This window comes from Struthio camelus, chromosome 1 (assembly GCF_040807025.1).
Source record: "Struthio camelus isolate bStrCam1 chromosome 1, bStrCam1.hap1, whole genome shotgun sequence".
Taxonomy (NCBI): domain Eukaryota; kingdom Metazoa; phylum Chordata; class Aves; order Struthioniformes; family Struthionidae; genus Struthio; species Struthio camelus.
Window position 1 is genome coordinate 18,372,662 of NC_090942.1, and position 20,887 is coordinate 18,393,548.

Sequence of the window (20,887 nt, forward strand, 5' to 3'; positions counted from 1 at the left end):
TGTGTAAAGGTGCATCATGACGCTGTTGAAGAGGGCTGGAAGCTGGTGACCTCTCGCAGAAGGAGAAAGGCTCTTGCTCCTCCTCAAGACTTACCCTTGAAGAACAAGTTTAGCGCCCTCCAAGCCGAGGAGGAGCTGGGCATGGCTCCAAGGGAGGCAACTGGCCTGGCAGACCCTGTGCCGTGCAGGAACCCCCGGAAGAAACGGCGAGTGATTGTTGTGGGTGACTCCCTGCTGCAGGGGACAGAGGCACCTATCTGCCGACCTGATCTCTTGTCCAGAGAGGTTTGCTGCCTGCCAGGGGCTCGAATAAGAGATGTCGTGGAAAGACTGCCAAGGCTTGTCCATGCATCAGACTACTACCCTCTGCTGATCTTCCATGTGGGTGCTAATGACACGAAAGGCAAACTGGAAACCATCAAACGGGACTTCAGAGCTCTGGGAATGGTGGTGAAGGGTCTGGGAGCCCAGGTCGTTTTCTCCTCAATCTTGCCTGTGAGGGGAAAGGACAGGAGGAGGAGTAGACGAATTTTCCAAGTTAACAGCTGGCTGCGCCGCTGGTGTTGGCAACAGGGCTTTGGTTTCTATGACCATGGGACCCTGTTTGAAGATCAACAGCTGATGGGGAGCGATGGGATCCACCTTACCAAGCGGGGCACGCGCGTCTTTGCCAACAGATTGGCCAGCCTGGTAAGGAGGGCTTTAAACTAGGCAAGATGGGGGAAGGGGAGTGGTATAGTGGCAGGGGAGTCAGTAAAACACCGTTCAAGTCAGGATGCCTCCAGCGGGTGCATACAACCAGGGGAGACAGCATGCAACATGGCTATGGAGGATCCTCTTGCACCTCTTCTGGGAAGCCTGTGTGCTTGACTGGCTCCCTCAAATGCCTGTATACCAATGCACGCAGCATGGGGAATAAGCAGGAAGAGTTAGAGATCTGTGTGCGGTCGCAGGGCCATGATCTCATTGCAGTGACAGAGACATGGTGGGATAGTTCACATGACTGGGATGCTGTCATGGATGGCTATGTGCTTTTTAGGAAAGACAGGCCAGGAAGGCGAGGTGGTGGAGTTGCTCTTTATGTGAGGGAGCAACTAGAATGTATGGAGCTCTGCCTCGGGGTGGATGAAGAGCAAGTGGAGAGCCTATGGGTAAGGATTAAAGGGCAAGGTAACATGGGTGACACTGTTGTGGGGGTTTACTACAGGCCACCTGATCAGGAGGAAGTCATCGATGAGGCCTTCTACAGACAGCTGGAAGAAGCCTCACGATCACAGGCCCTGGTTCTCATGGGAGACTTCAACCACCCTGACATCTGTTGGCAAGACAGCACAGCTAGGCACAAACAGTCAAAGAGGTTCCTGCAGAGCATTGATGATAATTTCTTGACCCAGGTGGTGGAGACGCCAACGAGGAGAGGTGCAATGCTAGACCTTGTACTAACGAACAAAGAAGGTCTAGTTGGAGATGTGAAGGTTGGGGGCAGCCTTGGCTGCAGTGACCATGAGATGGTGGAGTTCAGGATCCTGCGAGGAGGGAGCAGGGCAATGAGTAGGATTGCAACGCTGGACTTCAGGAGAGCTGACTTTGGCCTCTTCGGGGACCTACTTAGGGGAATCTCCTGGGGTAGGGCCCTAGAAGGAAGAGGGGTCCAAGAGAGCTGGTTAATATTCAAGCGTCACTTCCTCCAGGCTCAGGATCAGTGCATCCCTCTGAGGAAGAAGTTCAGCAAAGCGGGCAGGAGACCTGCATGGATGAGCAAGGAACTCCTGGCCAAACTCCAGCAGAAGAAGGAAGTGTACAGAATGTGGACAAGGGGACAGGCCACTCGGGAGGAATACAGGGACGTTGTCAGAGCGTGCAGGGATGCGACAAGGAAGGCTAAGGCCCAGTTGGAATTAAATCTGGCAAGGGATGTCAAGGACAACAAGAAGGCCTTCTTCAAATACATCAATAGCAAAAGGAAGACTAGGGAAAACGTGGGCCCGCTGCTGAAAGGGGCGGGTGCCCTGGTGACAAAGGATACAGAGAAGGCAGAGTTATTGAATGCCTTCTTTGCTTCTGTCTTCACTGCTAAGGCCAGTCCTGAGGAATTCCAGACCTTGGAGACAAGAGAGGAAGGCTGGAGAAAGGAAGACTCTCCCTTGGTGGAGGAGGATCGGGTGAGAGATCTTTTGTCCAAACTTGACATCCACAAATCCATGGGCCCCGATGGGATGCACCCACGAGTGCTGAGGGAGCTGGCGGATGTTATCGCTAGGCCTCTCTCCATCATCTTTGAAAGGTCCTGGAGATCAGGAGAGGTGCCTGAGGACTGGAAGAAAGCCAATGTCACGCCAGTCTTCAAAAAGGGCAAGAAGGAGGAGCCAGGAAACTACAGGCCTGTCAGCCTCACCTCCATCCCGGGAAAGGTGATGGAACAGCTCCTCCTGGAGGTCATCACTAAGCATCTGGAGGACAAGAAGGTGATCAGGAGTAGTCAGCATGGATTCACCAAAGGGAAATGATGCTTGACCAATCTGATAGCCTTCTATGACAGAATGAGTGGCTGGGTAGATGAGGGCAGAGCAGTGGATGTTGTCTTTCTGGACTTCAGCAAGGCTTTTGACACTGTCTCCCATCACATCCTCCTAGGTAAGCTCAGGAAGTGTGGGCTAGATGAGTGGACGGTGAGGTGGCTTGAGAACTGGCTGGGTGGCCGAGCTCAGAGGGTTGTGGTGAATGGCGCAGAGTCAAGTTGGAGGCCTGTGGCTAGTGGTGTCCCCCAGGGGTCAGTCCTGGGCCCAGTCTTGTTCAATATATTCATCAATGACCTGGAGGAAGGGACAGAGTGCACCCTCAGCAAGTTTGCTGATGATACTAAACTGGGGGGAGTGGCTGACACACCAGAAGACTGTGCTGCCATTCAGAGGGACCTGGACAGGCTGGAGAGGTGGGCGGAGAGGAACCTCATGAAGTTCAACAAAGGCAAGTGCAAGGTCCTGCACCTAGGCAGGAATAATCCCATGCACCAGTACAGGCTGGGGACTGACCTGTTGGAAAGCAGCTCTGCCGAGAAGGACCTGGGAGTGCTGGTGGACAACAAGTTAAACATGAGCCAGCAGTGTGCCCTTGTGGCCAAGAAGGCCAATGGTATCCTAGGGTGCATTAGGCAGAGTGTTGCCAGCAGGTCGAGGGAGGTGATCCTGCCCCTCTCCTCAGCCCTGGGGAGGCCTCACCTGGAGTACTGTGTCCAGTTCTGGGCTCCCCAGTACAAGAGAGACATGGCACTCCTGGAGAGAGTCCAGCGGAGGGCTACCAAGATGATTAGAGGGCTGGAGCATCTCTCCTATGAAGAAAGACTGCAAGAGCTGGGCCTGTTCAGCCTGGAGAAGAGAAGATTGAGAGGGGATCTCATCAACGTGTACAAGTATCTGAAGGGGGAGTGTCAAGAGGATGAGGCCAGCCTCTTCTCCGTGGTGCCCAGCAACAGGACAAGAGGCAACGGGCAGAAACTGAACCACAGGAAGTTCCATCTGAACCTGAGAAAAAACTTCTTCACTGTGAGGGTGACAGAGCATTGGAACAGGTTGCCCAGAGGGGTGGTGGAGTCTCCTTCCCTGGAGATATTCAAAACCCGTCTGGATGTGATCCTGGGCAATATGCTCTAGGTGACCCTGCTTGAGCAGGGAGGTTGGACGAGATGATCTCCAGAGGTCCCTTCCAACCTAAACGATTCTGTGATTCTGTGATTATCATGGCCCTTGCTGATAACGAGTCCAGCTGCCAGTTTCTTTCTGCTAAAAGCTACAGAATACACATCACAGGGTGCTTAGCACAAAAGCATGACAAGTGCACAGGTAGGCTTCCCTGCAGTGGTAGTGCACCACTTTGGCTTCCCCCTTCCAGTACAGCCTATTGCATTTCTTATCAAAGAAGAAAATCAAATCATTGGACCATAGAATCCTGAAGGGACCTCCAGAGGTCATCTAATTCAGCCTCTTGCTCCGACTAGGTCAGGATTTTCAGGGCTGTTTCCAGTCAAGTTTTGAATATCTCTCAGAACTGAGAACCCACAGCCTCTCTGAGCCCCCTGTTCCTCATTTGACTATCTTCGTAGTAAGATCTTTTTTCTTTATATCTGGTTGGAATTTCCCAGGTCCACCTTACTTTCAGTGCCTCTTGTCTTACTGACCCTTTACATATAATCATTGTTTGTGTATTGATGTGGTATCCTAAAGGTCCTTACAGAACAATTGTTTAATAATTTTTTCCAGTATCTTTCTGAGGAGTAAATTTATGAAGTAAATTGTTAGCATATGAAATTGCTTCTGCATACTTTTTGTTAGAATAAGGCTTTCTTGTTTATATGTTTCTAGTATTGAGCAATGTAGGTTCTCACATAAAGCTACTATCAAACTTTCAGATCTATTATCATTTTTACATCAGTTGCTATGAACTTGCAATATGTAATCTGGGAAATTCATCGAGTAACAAGTAAAAGTCACCTACGTCTGATAGTCTCATTACTCAGCAGGTGTGCATGAAGTAACTTCTGATGTCTTATTGCGACAGGGTTGAATTCACTACCCAGATAATTAGGTGGGATACAGGAAATTATATACTTTTCCTTTTTGTATTACAAAGGGTAGGCTAAAGACAGTAAAAAAAAATCTTAATGTCCATGATTATCTGAAGACCTCAAACAATACTCTGTGCACAGAAAAGAATGTTTCCTACAGTTATTCAGAATTATCTGAATTGTCAGAATTATCAAGGGTGTTATGTTGAGAATTAGCTTACAACTATTCAGAATCACCACAGGATCTTTAATTTTGTTTCTTTGCTTGTTTGCTTGTTTTTTGTTTTCTTCCTTCAGAAGCACCTACTACTGACCACTGTCGGTGATAAATACTAGAGCAGATGGAGTTATGATCTGACCTAGGATGGAGATTTCTTCCAGTGTAAGTTTAACTGCTAGGAGTGGAGCAGCTCTTCTCTCCAGAGAGGTATAAAAAGATTACTGTTGAGTCTGTGTTTCTGCTTTCTTATGCTATAATGAGACATAGTTTTCCTTTCTTCATTTCCTTGGTGAAAAAATTGGATTGCCACTGTGTGAACACATTTAATAAGTGAAGATTTGTAGGGCTGGGCCATGAGTAAATCTTCTTGAGTGTGTAGCTGTTTGTTAGGAAATGTGTTTTTCAGAATTAGGCTGATGTGTTACCATGGGATGAATAGAACAAGGGTGAACAGTGAAAGCGAGTGGATTCATTAACAGCCTCTCTGTTGCCTTCTGGGAATAGGTAGAGAAGAGGTGAGGGGAACAGCTCCATTTCAGGCTGCAGGATCGTATAGCTGTCCCCTGTCTTACCCATCTAGAGCAAATGGACCTGTTCATCAGCCTCCCACCTGGTGTTTTCTCAAGTACCATTTTCAACAACCTACAATAAGATTTCAACATGTTAACTTTTTGTTTTTACTGTCATTTTGAAGTACATCACAAAATTTCTGGGGGTAGCCTTGAAATGATACACCATATGTGTCAACACGCAACAGGAAGACATTTATTTTTTGTTAAATATGTGGGAAAAGAGATATCAGTGACCTGATATCCTGCTTATATTTGATAATAATCGAAAAGGAAGCTTTTTAGCCCATGTTGCTTTTATTTGTATTTGACACATACCTCAAAATATTCAAGGTATAATTGTTATTAGAATATAATCCTTTTCATTTATTGTGCTAATTTATTTATTTGGGCTACGATAAACCTGGTGTGCTACCATTTGCAGGCTATTTTTTTAATCAGTGTATTATTGCAAGATGATAGAGAAAACTGTGCAGGCATTCTCTTTCCCTCTCTTGTGCACACGCGTATGTAATCTCGATGTCCCCATCCCAACTTCTAGCCCCCCATCCCAACTTGTAGCCTCAAAATGTGAAGGAGCACTATCATTCTGTGTTAATGCCTGTGGCAGAGAGGACCGCAGTCTACAAGCAGTATAGTCCCGTCTACCCTCTGCGCTAGCCTGCCTGGATAAACCGTTGTCTGCATGCAACACACCTTTGTGCTGCAGCAGGCACTCATTGATGGATCCAGAGAGGATTCAGCTGGTTCTTACTCAGTCAGAACTCTACTCTGGGCCTTGGTTACAATACTATCTGGCTCCTGCGTGCCTCGGTGAGCACATAACTGGACCAAAAAGGCAAAATCTAGCTGAAGATACCTCTCCCACTGGTCAGGAAATTAATTAGTTGTAAAATTGTATTTAAAATGGTATTTAAATGGCATTTAAATGGCATTTAAAAATATTTGTTTTAGTGATATTTAAACTTAAAATACTGTTTTAGGAATACAAAAATCACGACAAATACATAATGAAATAGAAATATTACCAGAGGTAATTAGAAAATGGTTTACCTGAATTAGCTTGATGTGCTCTTTTCAGTAATGAGAGTGGTGAAACGCATGTTCCCTTTCAAAGATCTGGAGGGAATACATACTACATTTTGGTTTATCTTAGATGGCCACTGGATGTTACTGTTACTCTTCCAAAATGGATCTTTTAGCATATATTTTCTGGCTATAAATCAACGGGTTATGAGACAGCAAGTTTACGCATCTGACTCATCTGTAGTCCTTTTCACTTGTTCTCACGTTTCATATGACACATTATCAATACCTCCATTGGTAATAAGTATCCACTTTTGTTTGTGTATTGTTTCTATTTGTGTTATTCTTGCTTACTTCAACAACTGCTTTCTGTATGTGTTTTTCTTTGTTTTGTCTAGGAAAATGCCCGGTTTTAGGAGCTGCTAAGAATTTACTAAGTACCTGTTGCTGCTGCAGCGGTCACCTATCTATTCTCCTCTGTGTATTGTCCACGTAAAATTTCATCAGGATAGAAGTAAGTTATCTATAGCTTATTTTAATGACTATCTTATCTACTGCCTTCATTCTTATCATATCAGTTCTCACTTACCTTTGTCAAATATTTTTAATTGTGTAATTTTCCTTGCTCCTACAAGAAAAGAAAGTAAGCCACACGACAGTGTATTAATGAGAGACACATTTACGGAAGAATCCTAGAATTACTTTTCATATAAAAAGTTTATCACCCCATAAGCATTGCTAAAAATGCATTTCTTGACTAAAATTTTACAGATTAAAATTATAGATTAAACATTTTAAGGAGAAGAAACCATTTCTAGTTCATATTATGCTACCATATAAGTAAATTGATTGTAAACTCTTAGCAAGTGTATGTTAAAATCCAACTTTCAATGGAATTTTGCTATATTTGCATAGCTTATATAATACACACCATTATCCTCTACATCTCAGCAGATAGTTTGTTGACAGTTGCTAAACAACAGCTACGGTGACTCCTCTGACTACACTGGCTCTTCATTGCTTTGCAGTTTTGTACTACAAATCTGCACACAAAGACTTTTAAATAGAAGTACTATGATCTAGTCCTCCTATGTTTCTTGGTTATTTGCCTTGCTCTTAGTTAAGTGTACATGTTGCTGGGATATTCTTGCTTGTGTTTGAAATTTTGACATTCTGGAACACAGAATTCTTATACTTCTATTGCAGTTTTGCCAAACTAAAATGCTTGAGTCTAATTTTTCACAATAAATCCCTAACTTACCCAGGATATTTTGGGAATGTTTGCATTACAATGGCATAGTACTGAGGTTAAGAAAGAATATAATATTTACATCTTGGTAAGTGTTTGCAATCTCTTATTATAAAGATTTTATTTTTCCTTTGGAAAAGTAACTTGAAACTTTCGACAGCCAGATGAAAGAAAATAGAAGATGGCTGAGCTCATGTCAGGAACGAAACTTTCGCTATCCCATTAAATATGTAGCTAAGTTCTGAACCTTGGAAAATCATGCTTAATACATACTCCCGAGAAGTATGATAGAGTTTAGCAGTATTTTTCCTGGAGGTTCCACTTGCTTTGGGTATGTTCCATCCCAGGCCTACTGAAATGGTATTTTCTGGCCCACTCATAATTTAAAAAGTAATAAATTGGAATTTTGGTTAAAATTAAGTATCTTAAACTAGCATCTCCGTTCCAGAACAATAGAAATGAAGTCTCTAGACCTTTATGACATTTCTGAAAACACTTTTCTCTGGCTAGCATCACAGCTGGTGTTGCTTCTGTAGAAGCCAGCCAGTATCAGCGCCAGAGCTCCCTCTTCATTCTCAGCTCTGTTAGAGCTCTGATAGCTGATTAACTTCTGTACCGACATCTTCAGGGGCCTGCTGATGCTGAATTCAGTGTCTGCTCTGAGGAGAAGCTGTTGCCTCTCACCAGAGGGTAGGTTTTCTGAGGGCCATCACTACAACATAAAAGGCTCGTGGCATGCTTTGGCCTGCTCTAAAACCCATTATTCACCTCTCAGTTTAGACATAACTAATAGGTCCTTAATTTGTTTGGAAACAGAGAGTAACAGGAATAAATTCTGCACTGATTATTAACTCATGAAATGTTGTTGATAATAGTGGGGCTCCCTGACATGTAACACTGCAAAAATGCATCCATTTAATCTGAGTGCCTGCCTAGTATACTTTCTGTAATGTGTCAAGGGAAGATAAGACAACAGACAAACAAATTTTGTTAGATTGCTGAATACTACCTTGTTCTGTGTCTACAACCCAAACAGAGCTGTATTTGCTTTGGGTAATAGAAAACATTTAACGCTGTCTATCTGCTGTCTGAACTCGCATAGAAATTTGCACTCAGTTGTAGATGGTTAAGTCTTCAAAGGAACTGAGCAACACAGCCGAGCCTAAGTCCTGAAAATAAAGTTTAAAGTTTGTATCTTGAGACCTATTTGTGCAAAGCAATTTAATTATCATCAACTTTGTGAGAGAATGTTTTCCTAGTGCCAAGATAATGCAAACAAAGCGTACAAGTGATTTGTTGTTTATTTTTATCTTGGTCTCTGTATTTGGGTGTACCTAGAAACAAAACTTTGGTCCTTTCTCCTTGCTTCAATAAACTGTCCATCCCTCTCTCCTGCAGTTACTGTTTTCTCATGATAAATATTCATCTAATTTATTTTTAAGCCTTCGGAAAGTTAGATTTTAAATGGAATAGATAACTCGTACTGATTTCCTACAGCTTGCTTTCTTCTCTTCCTGCTTTCCTGTTAGAGAAAAAGATCTGCAAATGCTTTCAGGTTCCAAGGAATATTATTAAAAAAAAAACAACAATGACTGAGAACAGGCAAATATAGGCGAAAGAAGACAAGGTAAATCCTCAGGGACCCGTGTGCTTCTCGACCACAACATAACTGTGAGAAGACTAGGATCTTCATAGGGCGCTACTCAGAAAACTGATATTGCCCTTGGAAAAATTGTGCTTCTTCTGAATGTGCAAATGAAATACCTACATTCTGTCATGTGCTTTCTGTGCCAGCTACCAGCATTGCAAATTATGCTCTGTAGCCTCTTGGCTACTTCATTTGTAGTTCACACGTAAGAGGGAGCTATTCTGTCACGCAACATGTTGATGCATGTACACAGTGAGCAACTAGCAACGGTACGTGTAATCAGCAATGACTGGAAATCTCGGGTATCTCTTAATGATGGTGCTTCATAAAAAAAGACTGACAGTCTGAATAAACAGAATAATAGATGTGTGAGCAGCAGCATTGTGTTTGCTCTACATTCTTATTAGGTCATTTTCCATCATCATATATTTTACTCAGAATATGGATTTGAATATGTCACTATCAACCCATATTAATATTCTAAATGTCCTTCTCTGATTACAAAATGGAAACTTATTGACCTAATAATTTGGAATATGAAATATTAAGAGAAAAGTATGTCAATATGCAATTATGCATGGACACAGGTGTTTGCGTGATTAAGCCTATAACTATAAGCTGTCTCGGGTCTGAACCCATATTATTTTGTGCAATTGTGTTAAATGAAAATGATAGGACCAGTCCCTGACTTTGATATCTAGTTTTAGTGCATAATAATAGAGGTGGACAATTCTATAATGCTTCTGCTAAGCTGTCAGTGAGTAATCGTTTTTTCAGAATATGAGTCCATCGGTTATTTCATTTAGGAAATGGCTGTGTCTGCTCTTTAATCTACCACTTGCTGGTGTATCACTGTTAAGATTATGGGAATGAACACCATGGTGCTTTGAGGCATAGCCTGTAACCTTCTGTTATATAATCTGGCTTTTTCATGGTTTCATGACACTGGTGGCTCATAGACATTCTGTGACTGATTAATAGAGCTAGCTGCTTTTCCTTCCTTATTGTTTCCAACCTAGAAGCTCCTGGGTTATAGAAGAAATTCTCGTTATTAATCCCTGCATACATGACCTTTACTTTCTGCAGCTAACTTTCGTTCATATTTCTATTCCTTCATTCCTTAATGTCATGGAAGCCTTCCAGTATAAGAACATGATCTTTCCTATGCTCACAGTGCTGCCAGCTTTGCGTCAGCAAGCAGAATTCCTTTGCATTTTTTTCCCAAGGTTATTAATAAAAATATTAAAAGGATATTGACTAATGCTGGAGTAACTTTATTCGGAGCTCCCTCTTCTTTCACAGATTTTTTTGTAATTTCTGTTTAAATCTGTCTTTATCTAATCTGCAGTCCTTTTACTAATTCTGCTCTTTCCCATTACCACTGGTAATGTCCTATAGTATAGCATATGGCGCCAATATCTTGCGTCTTAACAAAATCCACATTCATAGGATCTACTTGGTGCAAGAAGTAATTTATCTCATTGTAAATATATGATTAGTTTGGCATACTCTACCTTTGAGAAGCAATCCTAGAGGAGGATTGCAGTTTCTAGGGTCCTTCTGTAGTGACTGGAACAATTCTACTGGAATAATGTCTTTCATTAGCTACTCTTGTTTAGAGTAATTTCCTTGATATGCTACATTTGGAGTCTGGGATGTGTCTAACATGAAAAATAATCAGTCTATATATTTTTCTCCTAGGTCCTATGAAAAACCTTTTCATCCTCAGCTTCACAGTGCATATGCTTTCTCCTGGCAGACTCCATACTTGCTTTCCTCTGGATCTGTTCTGGTGACAGGTTTGTCACCAAGTCCTTGCCAAGGAATCCCCAATCAGAAAAAGTTGCTGCTTGTCTTAAAGCTCTGTTTTGAGTTATTTCACCTCTCTGTGGACTATTCTGTCTTCTCTTGTCATCTTTATTTATACATGGGCACTTTCTCATAGCTATCTCCATTATCTTTTCTCTTCTGGGACTAACAGATTCTCTTATCTCCTGTCATCCTATCTGCTCTTTTGGATGTTTCTCCTCACTGCTGCCCAGTGTAGCATAGCTGTCCTAAGCTAAATCCTGCTGCCATATTCTCGTAGTCATTCTCTTATTTTAATTGATCTACCATTCACTTTTTATTGTTCAGTAAATGCAGGTTTGAGTTTTTTATGCTGCTTTCCCTCTTCCATTTATCTTGACATTCCTGTGCACTTTTTTTCTGTTTTCTAGGTCCATGCTCCATCCCCATTTCTTCTCTTCCAAGAGCTCTAACAGGAAAACTTCACACTAAACTAATTCCTATCAGTGACTTGCTAAGAGATAGTGTTTTCCACAGCTTTTTTCATCTCCTTCTTCACTTTTTAGGTCCCTTCTCCTGTTACCTCAGTAGGAGTCTTTGTCTTTTTAGTTTCCCTTTAAGGAAAACAGTGGATCGTCTAAACTTGCCTAACGTAAGATCAATGCTTTCCGTCATGTGCTGATCTCTCTGGGCACTGATGTCTACATTACAGTTAGTACTTTATGTCTGGGAGTTTACAATCTATATAATGAACAAAAGATTGAATTAAACAACAGAGAAATTAAGTATTTTTTTTTCAAATAACTTGCATTTTTTAGCTGAGTTTTAGTTGGTGATAGCATGAGGGTAACTCATGAAAGGATTTGTAAGAAAATATTTGCTGTTCCTTCTCAGCAGTAGGGCAATCTGCCCTCAGCCAAAAACATCCATATACCCATATTTGTCTTGTATTTAGTAGCAGAAGTATCCTAGCAAATATTAGGTGTTGGTTTTTTTCCATATTCGTCAGATGCAATTTTGTACAGTATACCTGGAGATGAATGTAGTAAAAGTAAATCATTAGAGACGAGGTGAAGTGTGTACTCTGCTTCTATAACGCATTTCATTGCACAGTTCCTTTAGTGCATGAAGCTGTGATCCAACAGATCTAAGAAAAGAAAAAGGGAAAACACTCTGCTCCCTCTAAGAGTTTCTTTAGTACATTTTCCTGTGCAAAATTCCCCTTCACGCCTGAATCTGACAACTATACTTCTTCAGTAAAGAATTTAAGTAAAAAGTAGGAGTTGGAGGTGGCAATATATAATTCCTCCTTTTGGGCTGATAATTAGGATGTTTTAATTCCATTGGATTCTCCAAAGCTGTATATGGATTTGTAATACTTTGATTTAAAGGAACTGAATTTTGAAACCAGATCTGAATGGTTTAGAATTGTAAAGAAATCCTAACCCTCAAGTTCCTATGAAATTTAACCTTTCTTTACAACATGCTGAAAAGAACGCTCTTCCCTCAAAATGTCTTCCAAATCTAGTTTGCTGTTCTTAGTGAAAGAAGAGAATCATTTTCTTTTTTAGCCTGAACTAGAAATTGGTTACTGTTACATCTATGCCCTGTCAAGGTCTGTGTTTGTTACCTAAACCAGCGCCGGAGATGACTTATAAGAAAAGTGAAGCAAGATGAATTTCCCAAGCATTAATTGCAGTATATAAAACTACTATACTTTAGATCTTGTGGTTTACACTGGTACAATTTTTGACATTCCTTCTGATACATTTCTGTTCTGAACAGCATATGGATGATATTCTGGACCTGATCTTTACAGTCATTCAAGCAAAGGCAAAATTGCAAGGAAAACGTACTTAAGAGCTCACTATATGTTATTCACATTGAAAACCTAGCTTTTCACATAATCGGAAGCATGGTAATTAGACAAACTAAACTAAGAATTCTTAGGCTTTGCACGCTGAAAGCTACACGGCTTTGCTTTGCTTAGGTGATCAGTAGGACTACAGTTCAAATGGATTTGTGACTTTTTTTGGTAATAAATAAGTTTAATTCTTCAGAAGCTCTTGTGGCGTCCGGTAGTTCAACAGTGCTTTCTGGGAAAAAAATTCAGTACAGTTACATTATTGGATAGTGATTATGAAGATAAGTGCCAAACTCTTTGATTATTTCCTGAGTTTTCTGCTGTATAATACATAGCCCAGGAGGAAATTCTACATTTTTATAACAAAAGCCTGAGTTTCAAATAGCTTATGAGCTCAATTCTTTTTTATGCACTTTGAAGATGCAACACAATCAAGACACTTTGAGATGAATTTTAAGAGTTATGCCTGAAAAATAATCGCATACATTTTGATCATAAATGAAGAGTTTTTTTGTGTGTATTTCCTATGGATATCTTTGAAAGTTCACCCTTTTAGAAGTTCATAAGCTGAAGTAAAGAAACACCTTAAGGGTCAGACAAGACCCTTGTCTTGTTTTTGAAACCATTTTGAATAGTTTCTATAATGTGTTCATTTTAAATTGCTTTAGGCCTGATCCAAAGCCTGCTGAAGTTAATGCAGTTGTTTCCCTTCAATTCAGTAAGTCTGGAATCATATTCTTAGGCCATGAGGCACAACGATCTCTTGATTTCTAAGGCATATGTTTGGAAAATTTGGACTCTGCTTTTGAGAAATACTTAAGATAGCTGGAATGAAATGCCTTAGCATCACACAAGTTGGGCATCTAAATAATATATTAGTAGAAATGTAGATAGAATATTACATGAGCCTATTATATATCAAGATTTCCTATAAATTCTCCTATGAGAGTAACATAAAATTTCACAAGGTGTTACTTGATATTGACATTTCTGACTATCAAGAGAAAAAAAATCAGAAAGTATTAAGGGCAACCCTGACATTGTGCAGTATTTTAAGATTAGAAGTCATACAGGAAGTACTAGAAGGAGTTACATCCAAGGCTCAGACACTGACCTTTACATTTTTAATGATTTTTCCATAGAGAGAATAGAGAGTATTGAGGGTAACTGATTTTTTTTTTTCTCAAAGGTTGCAAGATCAGTGTATTAGCATTAATGATGACTGCCATAGGAACATTCACACTTCTAAGAGTGTGGAAATGTAATGAAGCACCCTAAGCCCCATAGCTTTCACCTAAGACATTCAGATTTTATCTACTTTTTATTACAGTATTTTCACTAAATCTGTAGGTGATTTTACGTGTGGAGAGCTCAATGCTGATGAACTGAAGCTAACACACAGAAGTGCAGAAATAACAACAGTTTCTCTACCATTTGTATAGGCAAACTTTGTTACTGGAGGTGATGAAACAGTTCAAATTATGCAGATTTAAGAGTCAGCAGAAACTGTAGAAAGTCGTTCAGCTAACTAAAAGTATCGATGCTTGCAAATGACATCAAAGCTTAAAGGAGGCTAGACTAGCTGAAAAGCAAGTAGAATAATTCATTGTGTAGAATCTCTTTTACAAATTTAGCTAGAGGAGCCTAGATTACTGATTGCAAATGCTTTCCCTTGTGAATATATCTCTTCCTACTGTGAATTACTCATGAACTGATTTTCATTTGATTAGTCATAAATGTTAAGGGAATGGCAGGAGAACAGTCTCCACACCGCTTAACTGTAGGCAACTAACTTAAGTGTCTTAGACAGCAGGATAATCTCCTAGGCTTCGTATATACTCAGTGGAAAAAGATAGGCTTCCAGGGGGAGATTTTAAGAGAGAGTTGTTAGATTTCTGCTCTGATTCGCAATGAATGCTTTCACTTTTCCTTACAAATTATAAAAATATTCTCAGTTGTTTCTGTCACTTGAAATGGATATTTTCCCCTAGTGCTCTGAATATGTACATTGCTCTTAAAGAAATTCAGAACTGCTTGGCTCTGTTTGGATACACAGGGCCAAAAATTCTACCTTAGCACAGGAGAAATGATTCCTGGGTAAATCCAGCAAAGCTGCTTTGTTACTGGCTGCTAACCTGGTAGGGAATAAGTAGAAATGGTAGAAGGGTATAGTTGGAGCAGAACCCCTCCTCCTCAGCCCCTGCCAGTAGCAGAGTTCCCACACGTCAGCATTTCTGTGCTGAAATTTCAAACAAAAGGTTTGATAGCACTGTGGATAAGTGGTCATCCTCAGTAACACCCATGGTAAACTCTATTAGGTTGCTGGACACCCTACAAGCAAATGTGTTAAGTTATTAATATATACGTTAACAGTATTAGTATTAATAGTAATGTTATTATTATAAGTGTTATCAATGTTACCAAAAAAGGGCCAAAGGGCCTGCAAGTATGCAAGAGAACAGAATTAAAATTCAAAACAGTCTTGAAAAATTGCAATGACAGCCAGAAAGTAATAAAACTTATTAGGGAAAAGTAAAAGAGTATTTTTAAACAGGAATAATCTGCTGAATAATTAAAGAATGGAGAAGAACTGAGTACATAGCAATTCTTCAGAAAAGGAAGGAGTTATAGCAGAAGACAAGCTGAACATCGGTCAGCAATGTCATGCTGTGTCAAAGAAAATAAATGTCTTACTAGGACACATGAACACTAGTGTAGCCTGCAAGACACATGCATATCCTGAAAACAAGAATGATTTTCATACCTACCCAATGTAAAACAGGTATTGCAGTTCATGTCAATGCTTTCCTGACTTTTAAACTTGTCCTTAGGCTCTAAAGAAAGTCAAAATGAAGAATAATAGTATCGGCATCTCTCTTCCTTCTCTCACTCCCTTCCTTTCCATTTTTCTCTCTTTCTCTCTTCTCCTTCTCACCTCACTAGTGCACATGCATTTTGGGGCATTTCCAAGTCTCAGGCAATCAAATGCTCCTGACATGAGGCCCAGTGGTCCTGGAATCATGTTTTCTTTTATACGCATGACCTTTCAGCCTCTTGGGGAGAAACAATAATGACATCCCTGAGGAATATGACTTTTTGACCTCACCAAGGACTGCAGATTCCCTTCAAGAAAAAGAATCCCCTGGCTCCTGATTAACAGATGTATTACATGTCAGGAATCATGTGCTTTGATTTTACTGTGGTTTCCTTTTTATGTGAAATTAGGAGAGAGATATCTTTACATTTTCAGAGCTGAGTCTCTTAAGCCTAAGTACCGTGTTCCATTTGGGATGTGGATTTAGTTCTGAACAACTCATCTGAAACAGATATTTCTCTCTGCTCCCAGAGGGATTTATTGGCAAAACTAGCCATCTATTAACATTATCTTGGGACTGTGCACAGTGAGAATAGATGCTATAAATCTTAGTTGTATAAAAGCCCAGAAGCTATAAGGTTTTACTGGACAGCAAATAGAGAATTCCAATAAGTTCAGACCTGTTTATTTTGCTTAGGATGAAAGAACATACTGAGCGAAGCTTGGCTGGAAACATTTTTGGAAACATCCATTCTCCACACCTCACGCTAATCAACTATACACCACACCTTGTACTTGCACACTTTGTTTCAAATATATGTTATCAGTTTGCATGGATTGTGCAAACCAACAGGAGCTTGTATTAGCAACGACTGTGTTAATGAATTTGGTCTTGGATGTGATAACTAAGAATAAAAGAAATGAATAAACGTATCTATAGTAATATGCTCCATTAGTAGCAAGAGTCTAGAATTTAAATTTACATTAGTCACTGAGATTCAAGTTTCTCAGCTATCGAATTAAATTGAGATTAGATAGAACCCAATTAACTCTTGTTACTTTTGCTAGTTTTTCTTGACTGGTCATGCTAAAATTATTACAGGAAATCATAGATTTGTTTAAGTAGAGTTAACATTTTTATTGTGAAAAGTACAGAAGTTGTTTGTATTTTCAGAGATCGGCAGTAAGAAGATGCATAATGTCCAGAAACAGCACATTTGAGGACCCCAAACTAGTCTTTGATTTGTGCCTTTTAAATTTTTTACTGTACATATTAATTTTTTATCCACATTGATCTTACATAATTCTTTATGGCTAACCTCATTGTCAATAAATACTTTTTCACACTTATGATCATTTCACTGTAATTATTTTATTTTTGTAGTTTAACTTAGTACTATATTTCCAACCAAAGCCAATTCTAGCAAACAAATCAAACTATATTTATTCTAATTTTTAACCAATAAAAATCTGATTAAAAGCTTTCTGGATATAAGGCTATTTTTTTATATTTTGTTATACCTATAAAGTAATTTAATTATCTAAGAAAACTTTGTAGTTTGAATGTTGTCTGTTTGCATTTCTGCACAGCTGCAATATCATAATAGGGTTAAAAGGTCACCCTCACATTCAGAGGAAAAAAAGTTATTGGCTGTTTACTTAAACAACCTTAATCCTTGGGAAGTTTAAAAAAAAAAAAAGAACCAGGTAGAAGACAAAAACTGCCCCGTACCTACTCTTACTAAATTTAAACTAGCAACCAGAAAGGAGTGTCTTTCACAACTTTATTTTTTGCCTATAGTGATATATTATCTTGCAAAGTATTGATTATTTCTGCATAGTAAATAACCAAAACTTAAAGGAAAACTTATTTCATTTAAATGTAACAGTAAAAATAAATTTAAAATTTTCCTAGGATCAAAGTTTTCTAGCTCTTGTAAAATACTTACCCAGAAATTAGTGGAAAATACGATGTATGCATATTTAATTAAAAATTTAAATGCAGAATAGCTTATTGGTCACATAAGACACATCTTACATGTTAATGTGCTGTTACACATTATACCTTTCTCTTTCTTGAATATTTGCCTTTTATTCAGAGGCTAAGAAACCAGCTAGAAGTATATGAGGTAACTTGCAATGTCGATACTACATAAGAAAACAAACTTTGCAACCTACTTTCTGAAAGGCTGCAGGGTCAATACATCTCAGTTGGACCCCATATAAACTTAATTTAATCTGGAGGTGGTCATGTTCGTCATGTTAATAGTCTTGAATAAGCCGCTCAGCTCCAGTATCATGACTCCCTTTTTTGGGGGGGAAACGATATGTATTTCTAAATAAAATTACAGCATCAGTATTCTGCATTAACTAACTGTTCTGCAACCAAATCCTTCTTCTTTCAGAAGTTGCGCTTAAGTTCTTGATACTTGTAACAGCACCTTGAAAGAGGAAGAAACAATCAAATGTTTTACATGGTAAAACATGGCCGGTGATATGGAGGGAAACAGAACCTGTGTTCTTCAAAAGCTTTTTAAGTCCTTTCCAGCAAAGTATTACGGCAAATGTCTCTGCAAGTGCAGCAAGCTACTCCATGTCATTTTTCATTGATAATAAAGAGACTGGTACTACTAGATGAAGAACGGGGATTTGAAGGGCTAGTTTTAAGGCAGTCATCTGCTTATTGCAATAGGGTTGTTATAGCTACTCATGAGCTGCTAGATAGAGCCAGGATGAACCATCCATTAGAGTACCATGGTAAGTACTATGGTTAGCATTCCCGTAGGCAGGGCTCTGAAAAACATCTTAATTTCTATGGGTCTTGGCTAGAGCGAAAACATTGAGCGTGTTGTTGGAGTAGAAATCAATACATTAAATTCTGCAAGGAAGTTAAACAACTAACCTACGGAATCAAATGTGAATAACACATGTACTGTGACAAACTTAGCAGCAGTAATACGGTTAGTTGGGAAACCTCTTGGAAAATGAGAGCTGCAAGAAGGCTACTCAGTACAGTGGTGTCTACAACAGAATAGTTCAGTTTCAAGCAGGACCAACTCCTTGCCACTAAGCATGCAAACATTAAAATCATACAGATATACAGGCAGCAGAATACAGGGAGGAGGAAAAGCATTTTACCATTAGCTTAACAACAAGGAAATTTTTCTGTGCTTCAACAAAAATGAATGGCTTCAAAAAAGAAGGCAAAGCAATTGCAAGCAGACTGTGGGACTGCTGTGAGGACTTCTGCAACTATGAAATAAATATTGACTTGGCATGAGCAGCTAGCAACTGAACAAGCAAGAGAACAGAATTCGTTCATCCTTAGAGGGATCAGATGAGGAGCAGGAAATTGCAGCTTTGGGAAATCAGCAGGAAAAGCTAAACATTTGCAAAACTGCTGAAAAACAAGGGAGATGATACTGCCATTAATATAACTCATAAGCATCACATATACTGACCATTAGGGCATTACAGGCAGGAAAGGGATTTTTGGCAGTATTATCATACGCCTACCTGATCTGCCAAAGACATTACCTGAGAAGGAAGAAGAAAGTTTTAGATTGACACAAAGTACAATGAATCAGATATTCATCCTGAGAATTTGAACAGAAAATACTGAGAATATGAAATGAAACTACACTGCAGCTTCATAGGCTTCAATAGAGCATTTGATCATGTATGGCTAGGAATACTATGGGTTGTGACGAAGACACTCAACATTAGCAAAAGAATAGTGACAACCCCTGAAGCCCTTTGTTACAGTGCAGGGAGCAAAGTCCTTGAAGTACAACACACTGAGTAAGTAGTTCCACAGAATAGTTGGTATAAGAAAGTAATGTCTCCTATTGCCACATCCCTTCAATTTTTCCTTGAACACGTTATGTCAAAGGACTCTGAAAACTTTGAAGGAGTGTTATCAGTTAGAGGTGGGAATACAAGTAACCTATTCTTTGAAGATGATGTAGATTTGATCAGAGGAAAGGAACTAGGATGTGCAAATACAATGACAAAGCTGGGCAGCACTGCAATGATGTATGGAGTGGAGATCAGGACCAAAAAAGAAAAAGAAAAAGAGCAAGGTAATGACAATAAGGATTACTGACACCGAACAAGAAATATACATCAAAAGCAAGAAACTTGAATGAGTCGACTTATTCAAGTATCTCAGTACTACTATCATGAAAGATGGGAAATCCGAAACAGAAATTCGAAGTAGAATTGCCCTCATGCTATCAGTGCTCACAGACCTAAATAGAGCCTGGAAAGACAAGAAAGACCTTAGTAGATCCAGAGGAAAAAAAAAGAACACTTCTTAGAATTATTGTGTTTTCAAGAGCATGAACAGTGTGAAACTGGTGAAACTCAAACGGCAGCAAGTAGAATGAAGAATTTAAGCCTTTGAATTCAAAGTCTCTGCAGAATTCTGTGGATACCATACAGAGTGCATAGAGCTAACAGCTCTATTACAGAGAAACAAGATCCACAGTAATTGGATCCCATGAGCTTCTACCAGCAGCAGCACAAAGAGAGAAGTTGGAACGGTTTGGCAATGTGGCTAAAACAAAAGGCCTAGCAAACACAACTCTGCAGTGAAAAAATGAAGAGAAAAGGAGGAGGAGCTGTTTGTGGACAACCTGGTGCGAAACATCACCAGGAGCTGGACAGGAAAATCCCTGGCAGAACTTCTTCAAGCCATCAGAACCACCTGAAGTGGAGGGACATCATAGTCAGCACCTCACTACGACACAGCCAGACAGAAGAAAGGAAAGGGATCATTGTAGCACAAATATCTGTTTTACAATAGAATGTCCAGGAAGCCATGTCCAGGTTGCTATGTTTTATAAATAGTTAAGATGCATCTCTTGTTCATCTTCACTCTTATTCTTCTTTTCTTTATTTGTATAGGAAAATTGCATTGTATGGACTGTATAGGAAGTTGTATAGGAAATTTGCATAGGAAATTTACTGCAGTAGTCATTTCCAGACCTGCCATCCCTTCTCCACGTAAAAGAAAAAGACATATTTGTTCAATACATTATAAGTGGCTAACCTTCACATTTTGTTTCCTTTCCTTCTGCTGAGTAAGATAAGAGATTGTATTTGTGACTTCTACATTTTATTTCACTTTAATTTTAATTTTTGCT